Below are 14,447 nucleotides of genomic sequence, written 5' to 3' on the forward strand. Positions count from 1 at the left end.
TATTAGTGATGACATCGAATTTAACAATTAACTGGAGTATTATCCCCTTTGAATTCGTGATGACATCTAATTTAACAATTAACTGGAATATTATCCACTTTGTATTCGTGATGACATCCAATTTAACAATTAACTGGAATATTATCCCCTTTGAATTCGTGATGATATCTAATTTAACAATTAACTGGAATATTATCACCTGTGTATCAGTGATGACATCTAATTTAACAATTAACCAGAATATTATCCCATTTGAATTCGTGATGACATCTAATTTAACAATTAACTGGAATATTATCACCTGTGTATTAGTGATGACATCTAATTTAACAAATAACTGGAATATTATCACCTGTGTATTAGTGATGACATCTAACTTAACAATTAACTGGAATATTATCCCCTGTGTATTAGTGATGACATCTAATTTAACAATTAACTGGAATATTATCCCCTTTGAATTCGTGATGACATCTAATTGGACAATTAACTGGAATATTATCACCTGTGTATTAGTGATGACATCTAATTGAACAATTAAACGGAATATTATCACCTGTGTATTAGTAATGGCATCTAATTTAACAATTAAATGGAATATTATCCCCTTCGAATTCGTGATGACATCTGATTGAACAATTACCTGGAATATTATCACCTGTGTATTAGTGATGACATCTAATTTAACAATTAACTGGAATATTATCCCCTGTATATTCGTGATGACACCTAATTTAACAATTAGCTGGAATATTATCCCCTTTGAATTCGTGATGACATCTGATTGAACAATTACCTGGAATATTATCACCTGTGTATTATTGATGACATCTAATTTAACAATTAACTGGAATATTATCCCCTGTGTATTCGTGATGACATCTAATTTAACAATTAACTGGAATATTATCCCCTGTGTATTAGTGATGACATCTAACTGAACAATTAACTGGAATATTATCAGCTGTGTATTAGTGATGACATCTAATTGAACAATTAACTGGAATATTATCCCCTTTGAATTCGTGATGACATCTAATTTAACAATTAACTGGAATATTATCACCTGTGTATTAGTGATGACATCTAACTGAACAATTAACTGGAATATTATCACCTGTGTATTAGTGATGACATCTAATTTAACAATTAACTGGAATATTATCACCTTTGTATCAGTGATGACATTTAATTTAACAATTAACTGGAATAATATCACCTGTGTATTAGTGATGACATCTAATTTAACAATTAACTGGAATATTATCCCTTGTGTATTAGTGATGACATCTAATTTAACAATTAACTGGAATATTATCTCCTGAGTATTAGTGATGACATCTAATTTAACAATTAACTGGAATGTTATCACCTGTGTATTAGTGATGACATCTAATCTAACAATTAACTGGAATATTATCACCTGTGTATTAGTGATGACATCTATTTTCACAATTAACTGGAATATTATCACCTGTGTATTAGTGATGACATCTATTTTAACAATTAACTGGAATATTATCCCCTGTGTATTAGTGATGACATCTAATTTAACAATTAACCGGAATATTATCCCCTGTGTTTTAGTGATGACATCTAATTTAACAATTAACTGGAATATTATCACCTGTGTATTCGTGATGACATCTAATTTAACAATTAACTGGAATATTATCACCTGTGCATTAGTGATGACATCTAATTTAACGATTAACTGGAATATTATCACCTGTGTATTAGTGATGACATCTAATTTAACAATTAACTGGAATATTATCACCTGTGTATTCGTGATGACATCTAATTTAACAATTAACTGGAACATTATCACCTGTGCATTAGTGATGACATCTAATTTAACAATTAACTGGAATATTATCACCTGTGCATTAGCGATGACATCTAATTTAACAATTAACTGGAATATTATCACCTGTGTATTAGTGATGACATCTAATTTAACAATTAACTGGAATATTATCACCTGTGTATTAGTGATGACATCTAATTGAACAATTAACTGGAATATTATCCCCTTTGAATTCGTGATGACATCTAATTTAACAATTAACTGGAATATTATCCCCTGTGTATTAGTGATGACATCCAATTTAACAATTAACTGGAATATTATCCCCTGTGTATTAGTGATGACATCTAATTGAACAATTAACTGGAATATTATCCCCTTTGAATTCGTGATGACATCTAATTTAACAATTAACTGGAATATTATCACCTGTGTATTAGTGATGACATCTAATTTAACAATTAACTGGAATATTATCACCTGTGTATTAGTGATGACATCTAATTGAACAATTAACTGGAATATTATCCCCTGTATATTAGTGATGACATCTAATTTAATATTAACTGGAATATTATCACCTGTGTATTAGTGATGATATCTAATTTAGCAATTAACTGGAATATTATCCCCTTTAAATTCGTGATGACATCTAATTTAACAATTAACTGGAATATTATCACCTGTGTATCAGTGATGACATCTAATTTAACAATTAACCAGAATATTATCCCATTTGAATTCGTGATGACATCTAATTTAACAATTAACTGGAATATTATCACCTGTGTATTAGTGATGACATCTAATTTAACAAATAACTGGAATATTATCATCTGTGTATTAGTGATGACATCTAACTTAACAATTAACTGGATTATTATCCCCTGTGTATTAGTGATGACATCTAATTTAACAATTAACTGGAATATTATCCCCTTTGAATTCGTGATGACATCTAATTGAACAATTAACCGCAATATTATCACCTGTGTATTAGTGATGACATCTAATTGAACAATTAAACGGAATATTATCACCTGTGTATTAGTAATGGCATCTAATTTAACAATTAACTGGAATATTATCCCCTTCGAATTCGTGATGACATCTGATTGAACAATTACCTGGAATATTATCACCTGTGTATTAGTGATGACATCTAATTTAACAATTAACTGGAATATTATCCCCTGTGTATTCGTGATGACATCTAATTTAACAGTTAACTGGAATATTATCCCCTGTGTATTAGTGATGACATCTAACTGAACAATTAACTGGAATATTATCACCTGTGTATTAGTGATGACATCTAATTGAACAATTAACTGGAATATTATCACCTGTGTATTAGTGATGACATCTAATTTAACAATTAACCTGATTGTCTGCAGTGTCTGAGGGATGACATCTAATTTAACACATAACTGGAATATTAGCCCCTGTGTATTTGTGATGACATCTAATTTAACAATGAACTGGAATATTATCACCTGTGTATTAGTGATGACATCTACTTTAACAGTTAAATGGAATATTATCCCCTGTGTATTCGTGATGACATCTAATTTAACAGTTAACTGGAATATTATCCCCTGTGTATTAGTGATGACATCTAACTGAACAATTAACTGGAATATTATCACCTGTGTATTAGTGATGACATCTAATTGAACAATTAACTGGAATATTATCCCGTTTGAATTCGTGATGACATCTAATTTAACAATTAACTGGAATATTATCACCTGTGTATTAGTGATGATATATAATTTAACAATTAACTGGAATATTATCCCCTTCGAATACGTGATGACATGTGATTGAACAATTACCTGGAATATTATCACCTGTGTATTCGTGATGACATCTAATTTAACAATTAACTGGAATATTATCCCCTGTGTATTCGTGATGACATCTAATTTAACAATTAGCTGGAATATTATCCCCTGTGTATTAGTGATGACATCTCACTGAACAATTAACTGGAATATTATCACCTGTGTATTAGTGATGACATCCAATTTAACAATTAACTGGAATATTATCACCTGTGTATTAGTGATGACATCTAACTGAACAATTAACTGGAATATTATCACCTGTGTATTAGTGATGACATCTAATTTAACAATTAACTGGAATATTATCCCCTGTGTATTGGTGATGACATCTAACCGAACAATTAACTGGAATATTATCACCTGTGTATTAGTGATGACATCTAATTTAACAATTAACTGGAATATTATCCCCTGTGTATTAGTGATGACAGCTAACTGAACAATTAACTGGAATATTATCTCCAGTGTATTAGTGATGACATCTAATTTAACAATTAACTGGAATATTATCCCCTGTGTATTAGTGATGACATCTAACTGAACAATTAACTGGAATATTATCACCTGTGTATTAGTGATGACATCTAATTGAACAATTAACTGGAATATTATCCCCTGTGTATTAGTGATGACATCTAATTGAACAATTAACTGGAATATTATCCACTTTTAATTCGTGATGACATCTAATTTAACAATTAACTGGAATATTATCCCCTGTGTATTAGTGATGACATTTAATTGAACAATTAACTGGAATATTATCACCTGTGTATTAGTGATGACATCTAATTGAACAATTAACTGGAATATTATCACCTGTGTATTAGTGATGACATCTAATTTAACAATTAACCTGATTGTCTGCAGTGTCTGAGGGATGACATCTAATTTAACACATAACTGGAATATTAGCCAATGTGTATTTGTGATGACATCTAATTTAACAATGAACTGGAATATCATCACCTGTGCATTAGTGATGACATCTAATTTATCAATTAAACTGTAATATTATCACCTGTGTATTGGTGATGACATCTAATTTGACAATTAACCAGAATATTGTCACCTGTGTATTGGTGATGACATCTAATTTAACAATTAACTGGAATATTATCCCCTTTGAATTCGTGATGACATCTAATTTAACAATTAACTGGAATATTATCCCCTGTGTATTAGTGATGACATCTAATTTAACAATTAACAGGAATATTATCCCCTTTGAATTCGTGATGACATCTAATTTAACAATTAACTGGAATATTATCCCCTTTGAATTCGTGATGACATCTAATTTAACAATTAACTGGAATATTATCCCCTTTGAATTCGTGATGACATCTAATTTAACAATTAACTGGAATATTATCCCCTTTGTATTCGTGATGACATCCAATTTAACAATTAACTGGAATATTATCCCCTTTGAATTCGTGATGATATCTAATTTAACAATTAACTGGAATATTATCACCTGTGTATTAGTGATGACATCTAATTTGACAATTAACTGGAATATTATCCCCTGTGTATTAGTGATGACATCTAATTTAACAATTAACTGGAATATTATCCCCTGTGTATTAGTGATGACATCTAATTGAACAATTAACTGGAATATTATCCCCTGTGTATTAGTGATGACATCTAATTTAACAATTAACTGGAATATTATCCCCTGTGTATTAGTGATGACATCTAATTTAACAATTAACTGGAATATTATCACCTGTGTATTCGTGATGACATCTAATTTAACAATTAACCGGAATATTATCCCCTTAGTATTCGTGATGACATCTAATTTAACAGTTAACTGGAATATTATCAACTGTGTATTAGTGATGACATGTAATTTAACAATTAACCGGAATATTATCCCCCTTGAATTCGTGATGACATCCAATTTAACAATTAACTGGAATATTATCCCCTTTGAATTCGTGATGACATCTAACTGAACAATTAACTGGAATATTAACACCTGTGTATTAGTGATGACATCTAATTTAACAATTAACTGGAATATTATCCCCTGTGTATTAGTGATGACATCTAATTTGACAATTAACTGGAATATTATCCCCTGTGAATTAGTGATGTCATCTAATTTAACAATTAACTAGAATATTATCCCCTTTGAATTCGTGATGACATCTAATTTAACAATTAACTGGAATATTATCCCCATTGAATTCGTGATGACATCTAATTGAACAATTAACTGGAATATTATCCCATTTGATTTCGTGATGACAAGTAATTTAACAATTAACTGGAATATTAACACCTGTGTATTAGTGATGACATCTAATTTGACAATTAACTGGAATATTATCCCCTGTGTATTAGTGATGACATCTAATTTAACAATTAACTAGAATATTATCCCCTTTGAATTCGTGATGACATCTAATTTAACAATCAGTGGAATATTATCCCCTTTGAATTCGTGATGACTTCTAATTTAACAATTAACTGGAATATTATCCCATTTGAATTCGTGATGACATCTAATTTAACAATTAACTAGAATATTATCCCCTTTGAATTCGTGATGACATCTAATTTAACAATTAACTGGAATATTATCCCCTTTGAATTCGTGATGACAACTAATTTAACAATTAACTGGAATATTAACACCTGTGTATTAGTGATAACATCTAATTTGACAATTAACTGGAATATTATCCCCTTTGAATTCGTGATGACATCTAATTTAGCCATTAACTGGAATATTATCCGCTGTGTATTAGTGATGACATCTAATTGAACAATTAACTGGAATATTATCACCTGTGTATTAGTGATGACGTCTAATTGAACAATTAACTGGAATATTATCACCTGTGTATTAGTGATGACAACAAATTTACCAATTAACTGGAATATTATCACCTGTGTATTAGTGATGACATCTAATTGAACAATTAACTGGAATATTATCACCTGTGTATTAGTGATGACATCTAATTTAACAAGAAACTGGGATATTATCCCCTTTGAATTCGTGATGACATCTAATTGAACAATTACCTGGAATATTATCACCTGTGTATTAGTGATGACATCTCATGGAACAATTAACTGAAATATTATCACCTGTGTATTAGTGATGACATCTAATTTAACAATTAACTGGAATATTATCCCCTGCGTATTAGTGATGATATCTAATTTAACAATTAACTGGAATATTATCCCCTTTGAATTCGTGATGACTTCTAATTTAACAATTAACTGGAATATTATCCCCTGTGTATTAGTGATGACATCTAATTGAATTATTAACTGGAATATTATCACCTGTGTATTAGTGATGACATCTAATGGAACAATTAACTGGAATATTATCACCTGTGTATTAGTGATGACATCTAATTTAACAATTAACTGGAATATTATCCCCTTTGAATTCGTGATGACATCTAATTGAACAATTACCTGGAATATTATCACCTGTGCATTAGTGATGACATCTAATTTAACAATTAACTGGAATATTATCCCCTGTGTATTAGTGATGACATCTAATTGAATTATTAACTGGAATATTATCACCTGTGTATTAGTGATGACATCTAATGGAACAATTAACTGGAATATTATCACCTGTGTATTAGTGATGACATCTAATTTAACAATTAACTGGAATATTATCCCCTTTGAATTCGTGATGACATCTAATTGGACAATTAACTGGAATATTATCACCTGTGTATTAGTGATGACATCTAATTGAACAATTAAACGGAATATTATCACCTGTGTATTAGTAATGGCATCTAATTTAACAATTAAATGGAATATTATCCCCTTCGAATTCGTGATGACATCTGATTGAACAATTACCTGGAATATTATCACCTGTGTATTAGTGATGACATCTAATTTAACAATTAACTGGAATATTATCCCCTGTGTATTCGTGATGACACCTAATTTAACAATTAGCTGGAATATTATCCCCTTTGAATTCGTGATGACATCTGATTGAACAATTACCTGGAATATTATCACCTGTGTATTATTGATGACATCTAATTTAACAATTAACTGGAATATTATCCCCTGTGTATTCGTGATGACATCTAATTTAACAATTAACTGGAATATTATCCCCTGTGTATTAGTGATGACATCTAACTGAACAATTAACTGGAATATTATCAGCTGTGTATTAGTGATGACATCTAATTGAACAATTAACTGGAATATTATCCCCTTTGAATTCGTGATGACATCTAATTTAACAATTAACTGGAATATTATCACCTGTGTATTAGTGATGACATCTAACTGAACAATTAACTGGAATATTATCACCTGTGTATTAGTGATGACATCTAATTTAACAATTAACTGGAATATTATCACCTTTGTATCAGTGATGACATTTAATTTAACAATTAACTGGAATAATATCACCTGTGTATTAGTGATGACATCTAATGGAACAATTAACTGGAATATTATCACCTGTGTATTAGTGATGACATCTAATTTAACAATTAACTGGAATATTATCCCCTTTGAATTCGTGATGACATCTAATTGAACAATTAACTGGAATATTATCACCTGTGTATTAGTGATGACATCTAATTTAACAAGAAACTGGGATATTATCCCCTTTGAATTCGTGATGACATCTAATTGAACAATTACCTGGAATATTATCACCTGTGTATTAGTGATGACATCTCATGGAACAATTAACTGAAATATTATCACCTGTGTATTAGTGATGACATCTAATTTAACAATTAACCAGAATATTATCACCTGTATATTAGTGATGACATCTAATTGAACAATTAACTGGAATATTATCACCTGTGTATTAGTGATGACATCTAATTTAACAATTAACTGGAATATTATCACCTGTGTATTAGTGATGACATCTAATTGAACAATTAACTGGAATATTATCCCCTGTGTATTAGTGATGACATCTAATTGAACAATTAACTGGAATATTATCACCTGTGTATTTGTGGTGACATCTAATTTAACAATTAACCACAATATTATCACATGTATATTAGTGATGACATCTAATTGAACAATTAACTGGAATATTATCCCCTGTGTATTCGTGATGACATCTAATTTAACAATTAGCTGGAATATTATCCCCTGTGTATTAGTGATGACATCTCACTGAACAATTAACTGGAATATTATCACCTGTGTATTAGTGATGACATCCAATTTAACAATTAACTGGAATATTATCACCTGTGTATTAGTGATGACATCTAACTGAACAATTAACTGGAATATTATCACCTGTGTATTAGTGATGACATCTAATTTAACAATTAACTGGAATATTATCCCCTGTGTATTGGTGATGACATCTAACCGAACAATTAACTGGAATATTATCACCTGTGTATTAGTGATGACATCTAATTTAACAATTAACTGGAATATTATCCCCTGTGTATTAGTGATGACATCTAACTGAACAATTAACTGGAATATTATCACCTGTGTATTAGTGATGACATCTAATTGAACAATTAACTGGAATATTATCCCCTTTGAATTCGTGATGACATCTAATTTAACAATTAACTGGAATATTATCACCTGTGTATTAGTGATGAAATATAATTTAACAATTAACTGGAATATTATCCCCTGTGTATTAGTGATGACATCTAATTTAACAATTAACTGGAATATTATCCCCTGCGTATTAGTGATGATATCTAATTTAACAATTAACTGGAATATTATCCCCTTTGAATTCGTGATGACTTCTAATTTAACAATTAACTGGAATATTATCCCCTGTGTATTAGTGATGACATCTAATTGAATTATTAACTGGAATATTATCACCTGTGTATTAGTGATGACATCTAATGGAACAATTAACTGGAATATTATCACCTGTGTATTAGTGATGACATCTTATTTAACAATTAACTGGAATATTATCCCCTTTGAATTCGTGATGACATCTAATTGAACAATTACCTGGAATATTATCACCTGTGCATTAGTGATGACATCTAATTTAACAATTAACTGGAATATTATCCCCTGTGTATTAGTGATGACATCTAATTGAATTATTAACTGGAATATTATCACCTGTGTATTAGTGATGACATCTAATGGAACAATTAACTGGAATATTATCACCTGTGTATTAGTGATGACATCTAATTTAACAATTAACTGGAATATTATCCCCTTTGAATTCGTGATGACATCTAATTGGACAATTAACTGGAATATTATCACCTGTGTATTAGTGATGACATCTAATTGAACAATTAAACGGAATATTATCACCTGTGTATTAGTAATGGCATCTAATTTAACAATTAAATGGAATATTATCCCCTTCGAATTCGTGATGACATCTGATTGAACAATTACCTGGAATATTATCACCTGTGTATTAGTGATGACATCTAATTTAACAATTAACTGGAATATTATCCCCTGTGTATTCGTGATGACACCTAATTTAACAATTAGCTGGAATATTATCCCCTTTGAATTCGTGATGACATCTGATTGAACAATTACCTGGAATATTATCACCTGTGTATTATTGATGACATCTAATTTAACAATTAACTGGAATATTATCCCCTGTGTATTCGTGATGACATCTAATTTAACAATTAACTGGAATATTATCCCCTGTGTATTAGTGATGACATCTAACTGAACAATTAACTGGAATATTATCAGCTGTGTATTAGTGATGACATCTAATTGAACAATTAACTGGAATATTATCCCCTTTGAATTCGTGATGACATCTAATTTAACAATTAACTGGAATATTATCACCTGTGTATTAGTGATGACATCTAACTGAACAATTAACTGGAATATTATCACCTGTGTATTAGTGATGACATCTAATTTAACAATTAACTGGAATATTATCACCTTTGTATCAGTGATGACATTTAATTTAACAATTAACTGGAATAATATCACCTGTGTATTAGTGATGACATCTAATGGAACAATTAACTGGAATATTATCACCTGTGTATTAGTGATGACATCTAATTTAACAATTAACTGGAATATTATCCCCTTTGAATTCGTGATGACATCTAATTGAACAATTAACTGGAATATTATCACCTGTGTATTAGTGATGACATCTAATTTAACAAGAAACTGGGATATTATCCCCTTTGAATTCGTGATGACATCTAATTGAACAATTACCTGGAATATTATCACCTGTGTATTAGTGATGACATCTCATGGAACAATTAACTGAAATATTATCACCTGTGTATTAGTGATGACATCTAATTTAACAATTAACCAGAATATTATCACCTGTATATTAGTGATGACATCTAATTGAACAATTAACTGGAATATTATCACCTGTGTATTAGTGATGACATCTAATTTAACAATTAACTGGAATATTATCACCTGTGTATTAGTGATGACATCTAATTGAACAATTAACTGGAATATTATCCCCTGTGTATTAGTGATGACATCTAATTGAACAATTAACTGGAATATTATCACCTGTGTATTTGTGGTGACATCTAATTTAACAATTAACCACAATATTATCACATGTATATTAGTGATGACATCTAATTGAACAATTAACTGGAATATTATCCCCTGTGTATTCGTGATGACATCTAATTTAACAATTAGCTGGAATATTATCCCCTGTGTATTAGTGATGACATCTCACTGAACAATTAACTGGAATATTATCACCTGTGTATTAGTGATGACATCCAATTTAACAATTAACTGGAATATTATCACCTGTGTATTAGTGATGACATCTAACTGAACAATTAACTGGAATATTATCACCTGTGTATTAGTGATGACATCTAATTTAACAATTAACTGGAATATTATCCCCTGTGTATTGGTGATGACATCTAACCGAACAATTAACTGGAATATTATCACCTGTGTATTAGTGATGACATCTAATTTAACAATTAACTGGAATATTATCCCCTGTGTATTAGTGATGACAGCTAACTGAACAATTAACTGGAATATTATCTCCAGTGTATTAGTGATGACATCTAATTTAACAATTAACTGGAATATTATCCCCTGTGTATTAGTGATGACATCTAACTGAACAATTAACTGGAATATTATCACCTGTGTATTAGTGATGACATCTAATTGAACAATTAACTGGAATATTATCCCCTGTGTATTAGTGATGACATCTAATTGAACAATTAACTGGAATATTATCCACTTTTAATTCGTGATGACATCTAATTTAACAATTAACTGGAATATTATCCCCTGTGTATTAGTGATGACATTTAATTGAACAATTAACTGGAATATTATCACCTGTGTATTAGTGATGACATCTAATTGAACAATTAACTGGAATATTATCACCTGTGTATTAGTGATGACATCTAATTTAACAATTAACCTGATTGTCTGCAGTGTCTGAGGGATGACATCTAATTTAACACATAACTGGAATATTAGCCAATGTGTATTTGTGATGACATCTAATTTAACAATGAACTGGAATATCATCACCTGTGCATTAGTGATGACATCTAATTTATCAATTAAACTGTAATATTATCACCTGTGTATTGGTGATGACATCTAATTTGACAATTAACCAGAATATTGTCACCTGTGTATTGGTGATGACATCTAATTTAACAATTAACTGGAATATTATCCCCTTTGAATTCGTGATGACATCTAATTTAACAATTAACTGGAATATTATCCCCTGTGTATTAGTGATGACATCTAATTTAACAATTAACAGGAATATTATCCCCTTTGAATTCGTGATGACATCTAATTTAACAATTAACTGGAATATTATCCCCTTTGAATTCGTGATGACATCTAATTTAACAATTAACTGGAATATTATCCCCTTTGAATTCGTGATGACATCTAATTTAACAATTAACTGGAATATTATCCCCTTTGTATTCGTGATGACATCCAATTTAACAATTAACTGGAATATTATCCCCTTTGAATTCGTGATGATATCTAATTTAACAATTAACTGGAATATTATCCCCTGTGTATTAGTGATGACATCTAATTTAACAATTAACTGGAATATTATCACCTGTGTATTCGTGATGACATCTAATTTAACAATTAACCGGAATATTATCCCCTTAGTATTCGTGATGACATCTAATTTAACAGTTAACTGGAATATTATCAACTGTGTATTAGTGATGACATGTAATTTAACAATTAACCGGAATATTATCCCCTTAGTATTCGTGATGACATCCAATTTAACAATTAACTGGAATATTATCCCCTTTGAATTCGTGATGATATCTAATTTAACAATTAACTGGAATATTATCCCCTGTGTATTAGTGATGACATCTAATTTAACAATTAACTGGAATATTATCACCTGTGTATTCGTGATGACATCTAATTTAACAATTAACCGGAATATTATCCCCTTAGTATTCGTGATGACATCTAATTTAACAGTTAACTGGAATATTATCACCTGTGTATTAGTGATGACATCTAATTTGACAATTAACTGGAATATTATCCCCTGTGTATTAGTGATGACATCTAATTTAACAATTAACTGGAATATTATCCCCTGTGTATTAGTGATGACATCTAATTGAACAATTAACTGGAATATTATCCCCTGTGTATTAGTGATGACATCTAATTTAACAATTAACTGGAATATTATCCCCTGTGTATTAGTGATGACATCTAATTTAACAATTAACCACAATATTATCACATGTATATTAGTGATGACATCTAATTGAACAATTAACTGGAATATTATCACCTGTGTATTAGTGATGACATCTAATTTAATAATTAACATGGAATATTATCACCTGTGTATTAGTGATGACATCTAATTGAACAACTAACTGGAATATTATCCCCTGTGTATTAGTGATGACATCTTATTTAACAATTAACTGGAATATTATCACGTGTGTATATTTGATGACATCTAATTGAACAATTAACTGTAATATTATCACCTGTGTATTAGTGATGACATCTAATTTAACACATAACTGGAATATTAGCCCCTGTGTATTTGTGATGACATCTAATTTAACAATTAAATGGAATATTATCTCCTGTGTATTAGTGATGACATCTAATTTAACAATTAACTGGAATATTATCCCCTTTGTATTCGTGATGACATTTAATTTAACAACTAACTGGAATATCATCACCTGTGCATTAGTGATGACATCTAATTTATCAATTAAACTGGAATATTAACACCTGTGTATTGGTGATGACATCTAATTGAACAATTAACTGGAATATTATCACCTGTGTATTAGTGATGACATCTAATTTAACACATAACTGGAATATTATCCCCTTTGAATTCGTGATGACAACTAATTTAACAATTAACTGGAATATTATCCCCTTTGAATTCGTGATGACATCTAATTTAGCAATTAACTGGAATATTATCCCCTTTGAATTCGTGATGACATCTAATTTAACAACTAACTGGAATATTATCCCCTGTGTATTAGTGATGACATCTAATTTCACAATTAACTGGAATATTATCCCCTTTGTATTCGCGATGACATCTAATTTAACAATTAACTGGAATATTATTCCCTTTGTATTCGTGATGACATCTAATTTAACAATTAACTGGAATATTCTCCCCTTTGAATTCGTGATGACAACTATTTTAACAATTAACTGTAATATTATCACCTGTGTATTAGTGATGACATCTAATT

The sequence above is a fragment of the Heterodontus francisci genome, unplaced genomic scaffold (genome assembly GCF_036365525.1).
Source record: "Heterodontus francisci isolate sHetFra1 unplaced genomic scaffold, sHetFra1.hap1 HAP1_SCAFFOLD_185, whole genome shotgun sequence".
NCBI lineage: Eukaryota > Metazoa > Chordata > Chondrichthyes > Heterodontiformes > Heterodontidae > Heterodontus > Heterodontus francisci.